The following is a 15,215-nucleotide window of genomic DNA, read 5'->3' as shown; positions in this document are numbered from 1 at the left end:
TAAAATTCTATTTTAAAAAAAGCTCTATTGCTTTCCACTAAAACAAAAATTGATTGGGAGCTTGCACTTTTATTATTATTTTCGTAAGATAAGTTTGAGTCAAAATCAATACCCAGAAGAGTTCCAAAGAAAAAGAGATGTTCTCTGTGAGGGAATAATTCATTCCAGTGACAGTGGAGGAGTCTCTGAGTGTGGTTTAAGCAATTCAGTGTGGAGTAAAATCTATTCTTAAAAAGTACAGGGATTCAACACAACCTCAGAGAAAAGAAAAAAAGCCAACGCAAGTCAGCATCTTATTATGGCCAAAATCTCAATCTGTTTTCCCGCCAGAGGTGGGTCAATTGATTTGTAGCCTGGCAAACCAAATAATTTCTGCACCCATCTCCACAAGAGCTTAAAACTCAGAAGCAAGAATGTAACTAGTTTGTATGACAATATGGCAACTCAGAGACACCTCACTTTTGCTTTTGGTAAGTCACTTCCCACCTTGGTATATCTCGTAGCTCTGACCATGGTTCAGTCAACCCTCTAATACTTTAGTCCTTTATGGGTAGATCTAGACCTTACTTCCAAGTGCCCATCTTCCCCGGCATCACAGTCTCAGTTGCTCATTCCAGGATCCATCATCCATTCCTTAAATGTTCTTGAGATGCTTACTTTAGCAAAACATTGTGCCTTGGAGGGAAATATAGGAATGTGACCACATACAGATCCAGGCTTCTAAGATCTCAAAATCTAAGTGGCATATGGGTAAATACGAGACACAATTTGAGAACTTTATAAGCTGTACAGCAGAGGGCAGTGTAGAGAATTTTAGGATGATAGGGGAGGGGTGCACCACACTGGCTTGAGATTTAGAGAAAAGCTAGGCATTTTTAAAGCAAACTAAGGGAGGGAGGATATTCTATGCATTGAGCTACAATGTGAAAAAGCATGGAGGTGGGAAGAAATTTAATAATCTTGAGGGAAATTGAATTCTGTGGCAGGTTGAATAAAGAAATTATGAGAGGAATGCTCATGTAAATGATTAGAGAGGAGCCAAGTTTTAGGCATGAGTCAGATCCTGAAGGGGTCCTTGTTTAAATAGAAGGTTTGTAGACCTTAATGTGAAATCTGGGGGAAATAGTTGCAATAGGAAATTTAAACTCGGGAGTGAAGGGCCATGGTTTGTCTTAGAAGCTTGCTTCTTCAGACGTCCTTGCCACGACTGGTGGCCTGTGAATGTACACAGAACATTCAGAAAGTAGAAGTGTCCTCAAGTGTTTGGTCCACCTTTCAGTAAAAGAATCTTTACCAATTATCTCCGTTTTTTAAGACTCAGCTTCCTCCACTGTATGATGCGAGTGTCTTCCTTCTACACTTCCGTAGTAAAATAATGAATTTATGTATTGATTGCTGTTTTCTAGTGCTTTGCATATATTCATTCAATTAAATAGAATAGTAAACACCCACCTCATTGCAGATACTCTTTTAAAGATAGAGTGGTGAACAACAAAAAGTTTTCATCCTCATAGACTCATTCCTACAATGTCTGATACAAAAAGGGAACTCAATTACTATGTTATGAATGAATAGATAGGCACTATCTGTTAACTTGTTCCATCCAAATTTTGTCATCATTTTGCTCTCAGAGAACAAGGGGGACCTGCATTTTTCTGTAGCACTGATTGGGTTTACACTCTTGCTGTGGCATGGCTAAGAGAGTCTAGGTGTTGCAAACATTTTTACAGGACTAACTGTACCTTAATCTACTTTATTTTTCCATAGTGCTTGTGACTCTCTGAAGTCACGTCATTTTTTTTTACTGGCTTACACATTGCTTATCTGTATTCTTCCATTACAAGTTACATGGAAACATGTATAATATCTGTCTAATGTCCTATTGTATTCCCAGCATAGTGCTTGACCTATGTTAGGTTCTCACTAAATACTTGTTAAATTTTGGAGTACCCCTGTAATTACATTTTGTAAAAAAATGTACATTATGAAAAACACTATGAATATTTTAAAAATTGCAAAAAAGTAAAATTTTATATACTTTTATTTATTTATTTATTTATTTATTTATTTGAGAGGCAGAGTTACAGAGAGGCAGAGGCAGAGAGAGAGAAGTCTTCCATCCTCTGGTTCACTCCCCTAGTGGCTGCAATGGCTTGAGCTGAGCTCATCTGCAGCCAGGAGCCAGGAGCTTCTTCTAGGCCTCCCACTCAGGTGCAGGGGCCCAAGCACTTGGGACATCTACTGCTTTCAAGGCCATATCAGAGAGCTGAATCAGAAGTGGAGCAGCTGGGATTGGAACCAAAGCCTATGTGGGATGCCAGTGAAGCAGGCAGAGGTTTAGCCTCTACACCACAGCACCAGCCCCTTATTTACATGTTTCTACAAACTTTTTGAAGTAAACTCATATCTTTTACCCCTGAACTCTGGAATAATTCAGGTAAAAGCTACTTTTATAGAAGAAATTTAAACAATACATGACAACAGAATTAGGTGGCCTTAAACCTCCTTATTTTCTCAAATATTCTGATTCTAAATTATCAATCTTGAAAGGAACTACTTTTAAGACCAACATAACTGCTCTAGAGAGTGAATTTAGGAGAAAAGGTGCTATCTTCTACAGCAGTTTGACTACAAAGTGGATTCTGGAGACAGGAAAGAGCAATAGTTAGCTGGTAAATAGCAACATTAGTAATGCTAGGCCACCTTATACATCCCTGCGTGAAATCAAATTTGTATGGTTTATATGGAAAGTCTATCTGATATGCTTAACTACTTGTAACCTGTTAATATTTGCATATCACCATGGAATATAGACTCTAGCAAGGTCATTTAACAGTTATAGGGCAGAAACTTTCCATTTTGTTAATCACATACAACTCTAATTTCACACTACATCAGTCCTTTCACTCTGGTCCACAGCCCTTCAAAATTCTATTCTAAAAATTCACGGGAAAACATCTGCTCATAACGTGCTACAAATAGCAAACTCCAATACTTCCCTAAAGTTAGAATCTTAAGGGCCAGAGTAATAATTTACTTGCACCCTTTTTCTAAACCTTATCTATATCTACTAGGAACTTTCTATCTTTTCCTTTCATCAATTATCCTCCACTCATAAACTCTCTCTCTCTCTCTTCTCTACCTCTCCTCTCTCTCTGTAACTCTGACTTTCAAATAAATAAACAAATATTTTCTTAAAAAAAAAAAGGAAAATCAGACCAGTAAGATCAATGAGGATCTCATTTTTTATAGGATTCAACCAAACTAAAACTTTGCATCCTGTACTCACTCTGACATTTTTGTTCACGGTTTTCATTTTCTTTGCTTTATTCATTGGTATAACACATGATCAGGGGAAAAACTACTTATCTGTATCCTGTCACTGTCTGTTTATGACCTGCTCTATCATGTTTTAATTTCCATAATAATATCCTGATACAATCTTATTTTTCAAATAAATATGCATATCATCAAATAACAATTAAACATGAGTTGTGAAGAAGACATCAAATCAATGGAAAGGAACCTATTCTTCAAAAAGTAAATTTTTTTTTTTTTATTTTTGACAGGCAGAGTGGACAGTGAGAGAGACAGAGAGAAAGGTCTTCCTTTTGCCGTTGGTTCACCCTCCAATGGCCGCCGCGGTAGGCGCGCTGCGGCCGGCGCACCGCGCTGATCCGATGGCAGGAGCCAGGTGTTTATCCTGGTCTCCCATGGGTGCAGGGCCCAAGGGCTTGGGCCATCCTCCACTGCACTCCCTGGCCACAGCAGAGAGCTGGCCTGGAAGAGGGGCAACCGGGACAGGATCGGTGCCCCGACCGGGACTAGAACCCGGTGTGCCGGCGCCGCTAGGCGGAGGATTAGCCTATTGAGCCGCGGCGCCGGCCTCAAAAAGTAAATTTAATTTATTTATGTAATGCATTTGAAAGTCAAAGATGGAGGGCATTCCCCCATTTGCTGGTTTATTCCACAAATGGTCTCAGTGGCCTGGATCTTACCCAAGCCAAAGCTGAGAGTCTATAACTCAGTCTAAGTCTCTCTCAGGCTGAGAGGGACCCAACCTCTTGAGTCATCACCTGCAGCTTCCCATAGTGCACATCAGTGGGAAAGAAGCGAAGTACACTGATGTGGGAGTGGGTATCCCAGTAGGTGTCTTAACTGCTCTGCCAAAGCTCGTCCCAGAATCCATTATGTCCTCCCAGAGTGTTCTGTGTTTCACTTATTCTAATTTTCTCAGTCACACCACATTGTTCATTGACTCTTACCCCGTTACTAGAATTCCCAGCTTCTAGTACATAATGGACTTCTTCTCAAGCAGAGGTGGGGAATATCTGGCTAGAGGACCTTAGGCTCAACCATACGGTTTGTCGCTGTAAAGGCAATCACAAGTGGGACTCAATATTCAATAAATCTGTAGCGGGCTACTTTTTAAGTTGATAATTGTATATGGCCCACAAATGATGTTATAAATACCCAAATGGTCTATATCAGAAAAAAGTTCCTGACCCTGAATCAGTAATGAGAGTCAGATATGAAGAATTTCAACTACCAAAGTCAGAATATTAGTACTTAAATGTAAATGTGAAAAGCAAATTAACTATATTTTAAAGCAATTTTCTTTTAAAAAATATTTATTTGAAAGGTCAAGTGATAGAGGTGGGGAGATAAGGGAGACACAGAAAGAGAACAACATCTTCTACCTGCTGGTTGACTCCCCAAATGGCCACAACAGCTGGCACTGAGCCAGGCTGAAACCAGGAGCCAGGAACTGTATCACAATCTCTCTATTGGGTGGCAGGGGCCCAAGTACTTGGGCCATCTTCCCCTGATTTTCCAGGCACATTTTCAAGGTGCTTCACAGGAAGCAGAGCAGCCAAGAGTTGAACCAGTGCTCTGATATGGGAGGCTGGTGACAGCGCCAGTTCCTGAAGCAATTGTTATAATGGTGATTTTATTTCCCAAACATTGATTTAATGGAAAGTGGTGGAAAATGTTGTTTTCGCTTAATCTTACTTCAATAATCTTTTCACCACCAGTAGGCATAGTTGATCCTCATAACTCCATGTCAAATTCTGGCCCTTTTCAGTTCATTTGTTTAAACACTTGCTTTTGAGTATGTTAATTAAAAGAGTCTCTTTTTCTCAAGACTGAACTTTTCAGAGTTGCCCTGTGTGGGTGTCTTCAATTTGTTCCTTCAAAATCCATTCAACACCCATTTCTGCTATGCTTTAGGGTATGGTTTCTGTTTTCAACTAAATCCCATAATGAGAAGGAGCGGCCAGACATCAAATGAAGGGAGGAGAATATGTTTAGGGTGATAATTCCACAGACTGCTGTGTGTGGGGTTGCCCAAAGCTAGCTGAGTACTCAGAGACAGCTCCTGTTAGGCAGCCTTTTCTGCACAATCCTTTGGTCTCAGGGTTCTGCTAACTGCTACTTCCCTTGTTCTTCAATGGAGGATGCCAATGGAGTCTCACTGCTTTAGGTTCTGGGTGCCACCCTATCCCTTGGGATTTCTGTACTACCTTCCTATACCTTTATACTCATACCTCTTTTATTGAACCCTCTTCAAATAATGCTTATGTATGTAATATACTTTCAGTTCACCCTGACTGGTGTATTCTTTTAGCTATAATGTTCTATGAGCTCTAATAATCAGATTCCCCTGTGACCCTGCACCCCCTTTTGTGCGAGGGGTCTCACTTTATCCAATATTTTTCATCCTTTACATCTCGCCAGCACTCACCTAACACTCCCCACACTCCCCTAGCTTTCTGTTTGCTCTACATTTTCATTTTAGCCATAGCACATTTCATTTTCCAAGATAGAATATAATTTAATTGCTTGTGTTTCTTATTTCTTTCCTGTTTTCCTGCATTAAAAGCTAAGTTTCACAAGGCATGATTCTCTTTTGTTCACAGATCTATCCCAAACATGTTCAATTGTGCCTGGCAACTATTTATTCAAATATTTGTCAAGTGAATGAATGGATGAAGTCTCTAGGAAGTAATTTTTTTCCAGACACTTTCTGTACTCTCCTTCTTCACTATTTCTAGTCCTCTGCTTTGTTGCCTTTCCCAGGAACACCCTGAGACATCCCCTATTTCTGTCTTCATAACATGTTGCAATTGTCTTTTTTTTCCACATCCCAGACTGCAAGCTCTGTGAAAGCAGGACTCATCCGTATCTGTTGCATAATTCCTAGTTCCAGAAGTTCTTTTTAAATTCTTAATCAATAATAAATGAGTAACTAAACATATGAAAGAATGAACAAAATTCATACCCTACCGTTAGGAAAAACAACTTCAATAATGCAATTAATTAGGTGTTCTGGCATAGAGAAGCATGCAGAGCTGTGGGAACCCTGCTTTTCTGAAGCAGGGAGGTGCTCAGATGAGTGGATATTCAGAAAAGACCTCTCCAGTGAGGCAACAGTTGAACTGAAACTTAAGGGGTAATTACAAACTCTTAAGACAGGAAAGTTTGGAGTTAGGGAGACAGAGTCCCTGGGAGTGTCAGGCACGTAGGCAGTGGTACTCAGATGAGAGAAATATGGCCCAAATGAGGCACTGGAGAATGATTAGATATAGCTATGGTTTCAGGGCATCCTAGTGCCAACCAGAGACATGTATAGAAGATAAAATCATAGCAGCCACAGAAAATTGCAGGCTCTGCTGAGGCTTTCAAATATTATTCTGAAAATTAAGATGACAATAGCAGATTTAAAATCATTAGAGAAAATTAATTTTTAGTGTTCAAAATAAACCGTAACCCTCTGGGCTTAAATATGTGAAAGTAACTAATTTTCAAAATGCACTAAGAATTTTGTATTTTCCAACCCAGTACAAATCTGGTTTGACTCACTTGAACAACAACATAAAAGATAGATAATGTCCCCATAAAGGGCTCTTTACTCATCTCATGTGAGGACACTGCTCTGGCTTTTATCAGTTTGAGACACTTAAGTTTTGCTCTCCTTCTGTGCTCCTCTCCCATGATGTTCTCGTCCTCCTCCCAGTTGTGCTGTCATTCTCATGTGCATGCCTCTGACCATACTCTTTCTCCCGCCAGGAATTCTGTCCCTTCAAGCTGTTGTCTTCATGGGAAACTCATGCTAACCCAAATTCCAGCACAAAGCCCTACCCACATCTGCAGGGCTCTGTCCTGGTATTCCAGTGTGGTGTACTGCTATCATAAGTATGTCAACTGTACAAAAGTTATCTGGATTCTTGGTACTAGGTCTAAATGAATGCTTACCCCATAGTACCCATCTTTGTGGTAGCCAGAGTGCATGACAGTGGTGGATAGTAAACAATTGTTGGCCAAATCAAAGAGTGAAATAGGAGAAGCAAAAAGTGTGAGAGGGTGAAGAAGCCAATCAAAGGATGGGCTAAGCACCCACAATCATTGCAAGCACTCAGATGTCACAGCAAGTCTTTGACATCTTGATGAGCAGATAAGCAGAAGGTTTCTCTTCCATGTTCAGGACACAAAATTTTCACATTATAAATGGTCAGAGATAGAATTTGACAGCAGGGAAAGTATTTGAAAATGAGAGATCTCCATGGAGTTTTAATTTCTGACACTTAAAATCATACATAGCAGGTACCGTGAGATGTTTCGATACTTATATACATCGTGCAGTATCCTGTCAGTGTAAACATACCTATCTCCTGAAACATTCAACATTTACTTATGGGGAAAAAATTCAAAATCCTTTCTTCTGGGTTGTTTTAAAAGAATATTCTTTACTTTATGATTATGTATATTTACCCTACTCTGCAAAAGAATACCAGAACTCCTTACTCCCTTGGAAATATAATTTAGTGCCCACTGAATAATTCCCTTGCATCTCTAGAGACTAAAATAGTCTAAAATAGTTCCAAGTCAAGTCCATATAGAAATTCAAAGTACCACTGAGCAGTATGAGCAGTGGCAGTCAAAGAAGTATGTGTTGAGCTGGAAAAAGGAAAACTAAGGAATGCAAAACATGTGCATGCTAGTTTCATCTGTTATAAAGCCCCAGGAGGAAAAAGTAAGGAAATGTGAAATTCTCTTATGAAGTCTTCATGGGGAGGTTGTATTGCATTAGCAGTTTTAGGGAGGATTAAGGGAGTGGGGAAGCAAAAGAAAAAGAAAACAAACATGTCTATCTCGCATAATTACTTGCTGACTCAGTTTTCTATCACTGTTATCTTAAAACACGCTTTTCTCATTTGGAGTTTAATGGGGAGAGAATGTTGCAAAGAGAACATTTAGTTTTCACATACATTTACTTAATATTATTGCAGCAGGCTACATGCTGGGTGCTTTCCAATTTGTTGTTTCATCTAATCTACACAACAGCACAGTGAGGCTGCGTGTGTGTGCATGTTGTTGGGATCACACCCTGAGAGTATCAACCACATTTCACCTGTTGTAAAGGAAACTTATCCAGGAGCCATGGCTTGCCAAAGGCCATCTGATAGCAATTGGCAAAGCTATCTAATCTTGGGCTTTTGACTACAGATATTTTCATGAATGACAGCTGTCTCTGACCTGTCCCAATCTAATACCACCCTGTCAGTTTCCTTATTTGCAAAATGGAATGAATAGTGCATAATATTTGTAAACATTTGTATGCCAACTTTATGGAAACCAGTATCTTGTGCAAGGATTGAGAGTTGGGCCTGAGATTTAAATGTAGGGTGTCTGGCTTTAGAGTCCAAGAGCCTATCAATTATATTGTTTCTTCATATTTTATACTATCTGACTATATGAGTTTTCATGGAGATGAGGAATTAACACAGTTTTTGGCAAGAAGATGAGGCTCACTACGTAGTTGTTGCTGCTGCTGTTATTCACATCTCTATATTTACATGTGAACCAAGTATTACTGGTATATTTTATTGCATAACTATTTTAAACATTGAATACACATATATACACACACAATAGCTAGTAATGGATATGAAACTCTTGACTAAAAGGTATTCTTTTCCTTTTATTGTTGTTATCATGATTTCTTTGCAACTATCTTCAATGCAACACTAATTGGTTCAGATAGAAGTTACAAAAATATTTGTAATGTGCACTTTAGCATATTGAAAGTATCGTAAAAAAAGCCATTTAGATTATTCAGCCCAAAGATTTTTAAATTAATTTTATGTTTCTTTGAATATAAATGGAACAAATGTCATATATTTCATATGCGCAGTTTTTAGAGCATAATGATACTTCCCAATGTACGGTCCCTCTCCCCTCCCCCCTCATTCCTACTCTTTCTTTTCTTATTTTTCTTTTACTTTTTACAATGACATCCTTTCAATTTATCATCACAAGCTTAGGTTTTATGTGTGTAAGTACCTATATGAGTCTTCAGCTTGGCAAATGTTGATAACATGAATATTATCAGTTCCCCCAATCTTGGAACTGAAGCTCTTACTCTCCTAAACTAATTGAGCCTTGTCTATATGCCAGGGTGCTACTGGGTTTTTTTCACAAGAGATACTGTTGCTTAGACACCGAGGGCCAGTCCAGAATTCCCAGTGTTTGTTTTGCTGGAATGATCACTTAGCAAGCTAAGTGATAAGTTATGTGCCTTCCTGAAGAACAGACAATAACAAAAAGGGCAAAGAACCTCTGACTTCAGCTCTGCTGGCCTTTAGACATGGCAGTTCTCTGAGTCTGGCCCCTACTATCTCTGTGAGTTGTGGCGACATTTTCAACCTTTTTGTACCTGAATCCTCAGGCATAACACAGGATTGCTCTGAGGATTAACTGAGACCGTGAGCAAAGTTCTCTGCACACATTGGACATGGGCAGCTATACAGATCATTTTAGATTCCTTTCCTTTCTTACTGAAGGATTTTTCATAATAAAGTTCAAGAGCTAGTAGTTAGAAGCAGAGGAGCCAGTTGTCTGTATTGTGTGTGCAGAAAAAAACAGAGGTCAGCTTTTAAAATGGTTGACCTTAGACTTCCTCAGTCGTAATTACCAAGATCAATTGATTTGCTGACTAACCTGAGCATGAGCAATTATAAGAAGCTGAGTCTTTAAAAAGATGAAAAAGCCACCCCACAGGAACACTGGAGTTGATCCACAATTTATATTCACGTATGTCCTTTCTGTTTACTTCCTGACTCTCACCAGTGGTGCAACTCCATCCCAGCCTCACTTTGTTTCTGAATTGATTGTTTGCTTCTAAAGTCATTGGTAATGTCATTATCCACGTGTAGCTGGCTACACAGAAATCTCAAGTCATGGAAGTACAATGAAACACTATGAAATATTTGAATAATAGCTACTACTTTTTGAGTGCTTACAGATACTAAATTAAGATCTTCACGTGAAATTGATCATGAAATCTTCACAAAAATCTTTTACAGATGATAAAATTAAAGTGACAAGGGGTCAAGTGATTTGACGTAGAATATGTGCTTAGCATTAATTTTTTTGCTGATATTTTCGTAACACTTTGTAACAAAAATGCAGAGGGAAAGTCACTGGCTTTGTCTGTGCCATTAGAATGTGTGTATTCCTTAGAGGTGACAATTTTGTCTTACCTTTATTTCTATGCCCAGTGTCCAGCACTATACCTAACACAAAGTAGGTATTGCAATTAGGGTACTTGAACAACAAACAACAGGGAAACAAAATATCAGGTAAGTAAAAGTATACTTCAAAAAGTCATAGACAATGGAATTAAAAGGTAAATTGATTTTGATGCAAAATAGTTGGCATCCATGCATAGTTTTTGCATGATGCATATCTTCCATAAACATTTTGAATGTTTCTCATAAAACACTGTGGCTATCTTTTATTCCTTAGGACTAAGAAGAAAAATACATTCTACTAACACAGTATAAGAAATGTGGGTTGAGAACGATCTATACAGAGTCTAAACTTTATCTAATCTCTAAATCAAGGCATTCAATTCTCATCCTAAAAGCTCACTTCCTTTAGCTTGTCTATTGGAGACAATGTTTACAGATTAGAATCAGAAAAAGCTAAAAAGATCCTCCCGTTTCTCCTTCTTGCCCATATATTGAAGGTTTTTTTTTTTTCAGTCCCTACAGGAAAATACATTGTCCAGAATATGACCACAGACAAAGGTGTTTTCTTGCTGATCTTTCGTCATTTGAAAATGGCTTATCATTTTGGAAGCTTCTTTCAGTAACCAAGAGATAGGGGAGAAATGGATATGTGTGTGAAGGCAGAAAGTGAGAAAGTCTGGAGAGGCTTGTGAAACACAGTAAATTCATTGGTTTTACTCCTAGAGAGATGGGAAGAAATGAAAGGGTAAAACAATGGGGTGGCAGGAGATAGCATTAGTTCTATACACATAAAGGGAATGGACTTTGGAGCTACAAGGATAGAGGTAGGAACACGACTGAGGGAGAATATGGGCAGGGAACGGTGGTGGCTTGTTCCCTTCTGCAGTGCATAGTGGAGATGGTGAGCACAGCCTTACCATCCTTCTCCAGGGTGCAAGACTTGAGATAGCTACAAATAGCCACTGTCTTCTGGTTATATGCCTCTGCCAGGGTATTGAACACTGAATGTGTTAAATTCTTGGAGTATAGGTGGGGCCAAAACAGAGGGAAAGGATCAGGAGAAAATTCAATATTTGGAAATCATGTTCCCACTACAGCTGTATGCTCAGTGAAGCAGGCAACTTGCTTGCAGTGTTTGTATTGTTTCTCCAATAGATATTTTCTACATGAATAAATAAATGATTAATTGTGTCATATGGAAACACCATTTATCAACATGAATGACATGGTCTGAGTAAACTTCAGGTCTGTTTGTTTGGGGCTGCTTTTTATTGTTGTTCAGTGTTGTTATACAGCTCATGCAGTCACATCGAAGCTTAGATTAAACTGTGAATAAGCAATTTCTGGAATTCTTGAATCTACACTTTCTGATTTGATATTAAATGATTATAAGAGGTGAATATTTGAAGAGGGGGTGGTGATATCCATTCAGAGTTGTGCTCTAGTATCACTTCTGTCCATCCTGTCAGTATCATGTCTGAAATTTAAACTTTCAAGTAGAAGTGATAACTAACAATGCAACAATGTAACAAATAATGAGTATTATTTGTATTACTGTAGTGTCCTCTTAGGTTGATTGTGGCATTTGGGATTCCAGATAGAAACAGGATATTAGCACTAATTTAACAGAACATTTTGATAATGTCAGCTTTTATGTGAAAGTTGAAGATAACGTGGAAAGACAACTGGATATAAAGATGTATTAAGCAATTTAATTCTTTATGGATATTACATAACTTTTTACATCTTAAATAGAATATATTTGTTAGCTATTTTTTTCTTATATTCATGAAGCACTGATTGTTCTCATTGTGAGATGTTACTATGATTCTAACCTAATATCAGAACTTAAATACACTGAAATCAGAATAAAACAATATCTAAGATTTCCAAATTTTCCTTATTCAGCCATTTAATATGTGAATTAAGTAAACACTAAACCTGAAAATATTCATATCAATAGTCACTCTTAACTCTCAGTTTTATCATTGAGGATTCTCAGTTTAAATTAAGAATTCTGGGAGCTGCACTGTGGCATAACTGGTAAAGCCATCACCTGCAGTGCCAGCATTCCATATGAGCACTGGTTTGAGTCCTGGCCACTCCACTTCCATTCCAGCTCTCTGTTATGGCCTGGGAAAGCAGCAGTAGGTGGGCCATGTACTTGGGCCCCTGTATCCACGTGGGAGACCTGGAAGAAGCTCTAGGCTCCTGGCTTTGGATCAGTTCAACTCCGGCCATTGCAGCCATTTGGGGAGTGAACCAGAGAATGGAAGACTTCTCTTTCTTTCTCTCTGCCTCTTCCTCTCGAACTCCATCTTTCAAATAATTAAATAAATCTTTCTGCAAAAATTGGGAAATGATAAGGTCTGCTTCTTTTAGTATAACAAATGCTTTTCAGTAACAAATGTATATTGGTATGACTCTAGTTGTGGGCCTATACCCAATAAACTCAAAGCAAGGGGAGGTAGAGTAAAACCATCTGTTTATTGGGCATATAATGCTCCTAATTTCATTTCTTTTTAATTTTTAAATTTTTATTAATTTTTGACAGGTCTCCCATCAACTGGTTTACTGTACAAATGCCTACCAGGCTGAAAGTGGAGCTGAGAATACAATCCAAATGGGTGACAGTAACCCAATTGCCTAAGCTATCACATGCTGCTTCTCAGACTACGCATTAGCTGGAAGCTAGAATCAGAAGTGGGAGGCAGTACTCAAACCCAAGCTCTTAGATATGGGTTATAGGCATTCCAAATAGTCTCTTAATCCCTAAGCCAAATGCCCAACAGTCAATGTTCCTTATTTTTAGAAAATCACAGAATTTATAACTAAGAGCTAGCAGTGACGTGAAGCAGCAAAAAACTGAAGACCATAGGTGAGCATTCATCTCATAAACCAAGTGCATAAACATCTTGATGAGCTGTGTGTTGGGTTGATTGTGTGTCTTGACATTTACTTCAACTGGGAGACTAGATTGCCCACAGCAAAAAGATTCAGCGTTACCATTACTGCTTTAGCTCCAACTTTCTGACATTCCAGGAGATAGGATTTGGTCTCTAGAGATGCTTGTATTGTTTTTTCCTGTGGTCGACCATTAGTCTCCAGAGTTCACTACTTTTATAACAGAATTTCTAGATGGGAACTTCAGGACTATATCATTTATTTGTATCAAATGTATGTCTTTATGTAGATCTGAGAATGTATATAGCATCACTTGATGCTGTCCCATATTGCCCCAAGTTTCAGACAATTCTCAGGTGATGTTTTTACGCTTGTGGTCTGGGGCTGGCATTGTGGTGCAGTGGGTTAATTTGATGCCTGCAGCACCAACATCTTGGGGTCTGAGCACTTGTTCCAGTCTCTAATGCTCTGATTCCAATGCAGATCTCTGGTAATATGATTGGGAAATCAGCAAAAGATGGCCCAAATACTTGGGCGCCTTCTGTTGACATGGGAAACCAGGATGGAGTTCCTGGTGTCTTGCTTCAGCCTGAACAAGATCTAGCTGTTGGAGCCGTTTGGGGTGTGGAGGTATCTTTCTTTCTATGTGTCTGATTGTCTCTCTGCTGCTATCCTTTCAAGTAAAACTAAATTTGTTTTATTTAAAATCATTATTACTGAATTTTCTCCTATATTTTATAATTTTGGTGTTCCTAGATGTCAATGGAGACCAGAGTAAAAATGCCCTAATGCTTCCATATTAACTAGAAACTTCAATATATTAAAATTAAAATTCTGCTTTAATGTGTGTTGCCTATATTTATACACTGACACACTGATAAGTAACATGACCTAAAAATGTTCTCATCTGCCTTTTGAAGTTGAGCATATCTATCATGCAGGCTTGTAGTGACAAGTGAAGACGTAATTCATACACACACACACACACGCACGCACACACATACAACTTAGTTTGATAAAAGTGGTAGCACTTTCTCTGACAGAGAATTCAGTAGGCATTGTCACAGAAGTGAAATTTCTTCTTCCTCAAAAATCACCAATTACAGAAATTAACCTATGAATGATTCTTTTTATCACATGTGTATGTGAATGGCTTCCTACAGAGCCTTATGTTACGAAAATTTAATAATCTTTGTCTCTACATAACACTACAGTGTAAAATATTTTAAGCCTAGAGAGCTTTAGTGAAAGATCACTTATCACTTTTTTTAAAAAAATTATTAATATAAAGAGATTTTTTTGCATTTTACAGGTACAATTCCAAGAAGACAACCATGCTTCCTACTTCCCGCACCCTCCAACTCGCCCCCTCCGTTCCCTCTCTTCATCATTTTTTGCAAAGTCATAATTTTAATTCATTCTTTATCGACAGGCTTAATTTGCCACTAATCATAATATGCAACAAGTAAAAAGTACAAAGACCATAACTCCACAGGAGTGTAAACAAGGGCTAAAAATGACAATCATATCCCAAAATGATCATTTCATTTCTATATATTTTTAGTATTATATATTACTTGTCCCATATGGAGGAAAATCTATGATATTTGTCTTTTTGAGACTGGCTTATTTCACTAAGCATACTGGTTTTGCAACCATTTTGTAGCAAAAGACATGATTTCATTACTTTTATGGCTGAGTAGTATTCCATAGTGTATCATCAATTCATGGACATCTGGGTTGATTCTAAATTTTAGCTTTTGTGAATTGAGCTGC

Source organism: Lepus europaeus, chromosome 7, assembly GCF_033115175.1.
Source record: "Lepus europaeus isolate LE1 chromosome 7, mLepTim1.pri, whole genome shotgun sequence".
Classification (NCBI taxonomy): domain Eukaryota; kingdom Metazoa; phylum Chordata; class Mammalia; order Lagomorpha; family Leporidae; genus Lepus; species Lepus europaeus.
This window is presented reverse-complemented; position numbering follows the sequence as displayed.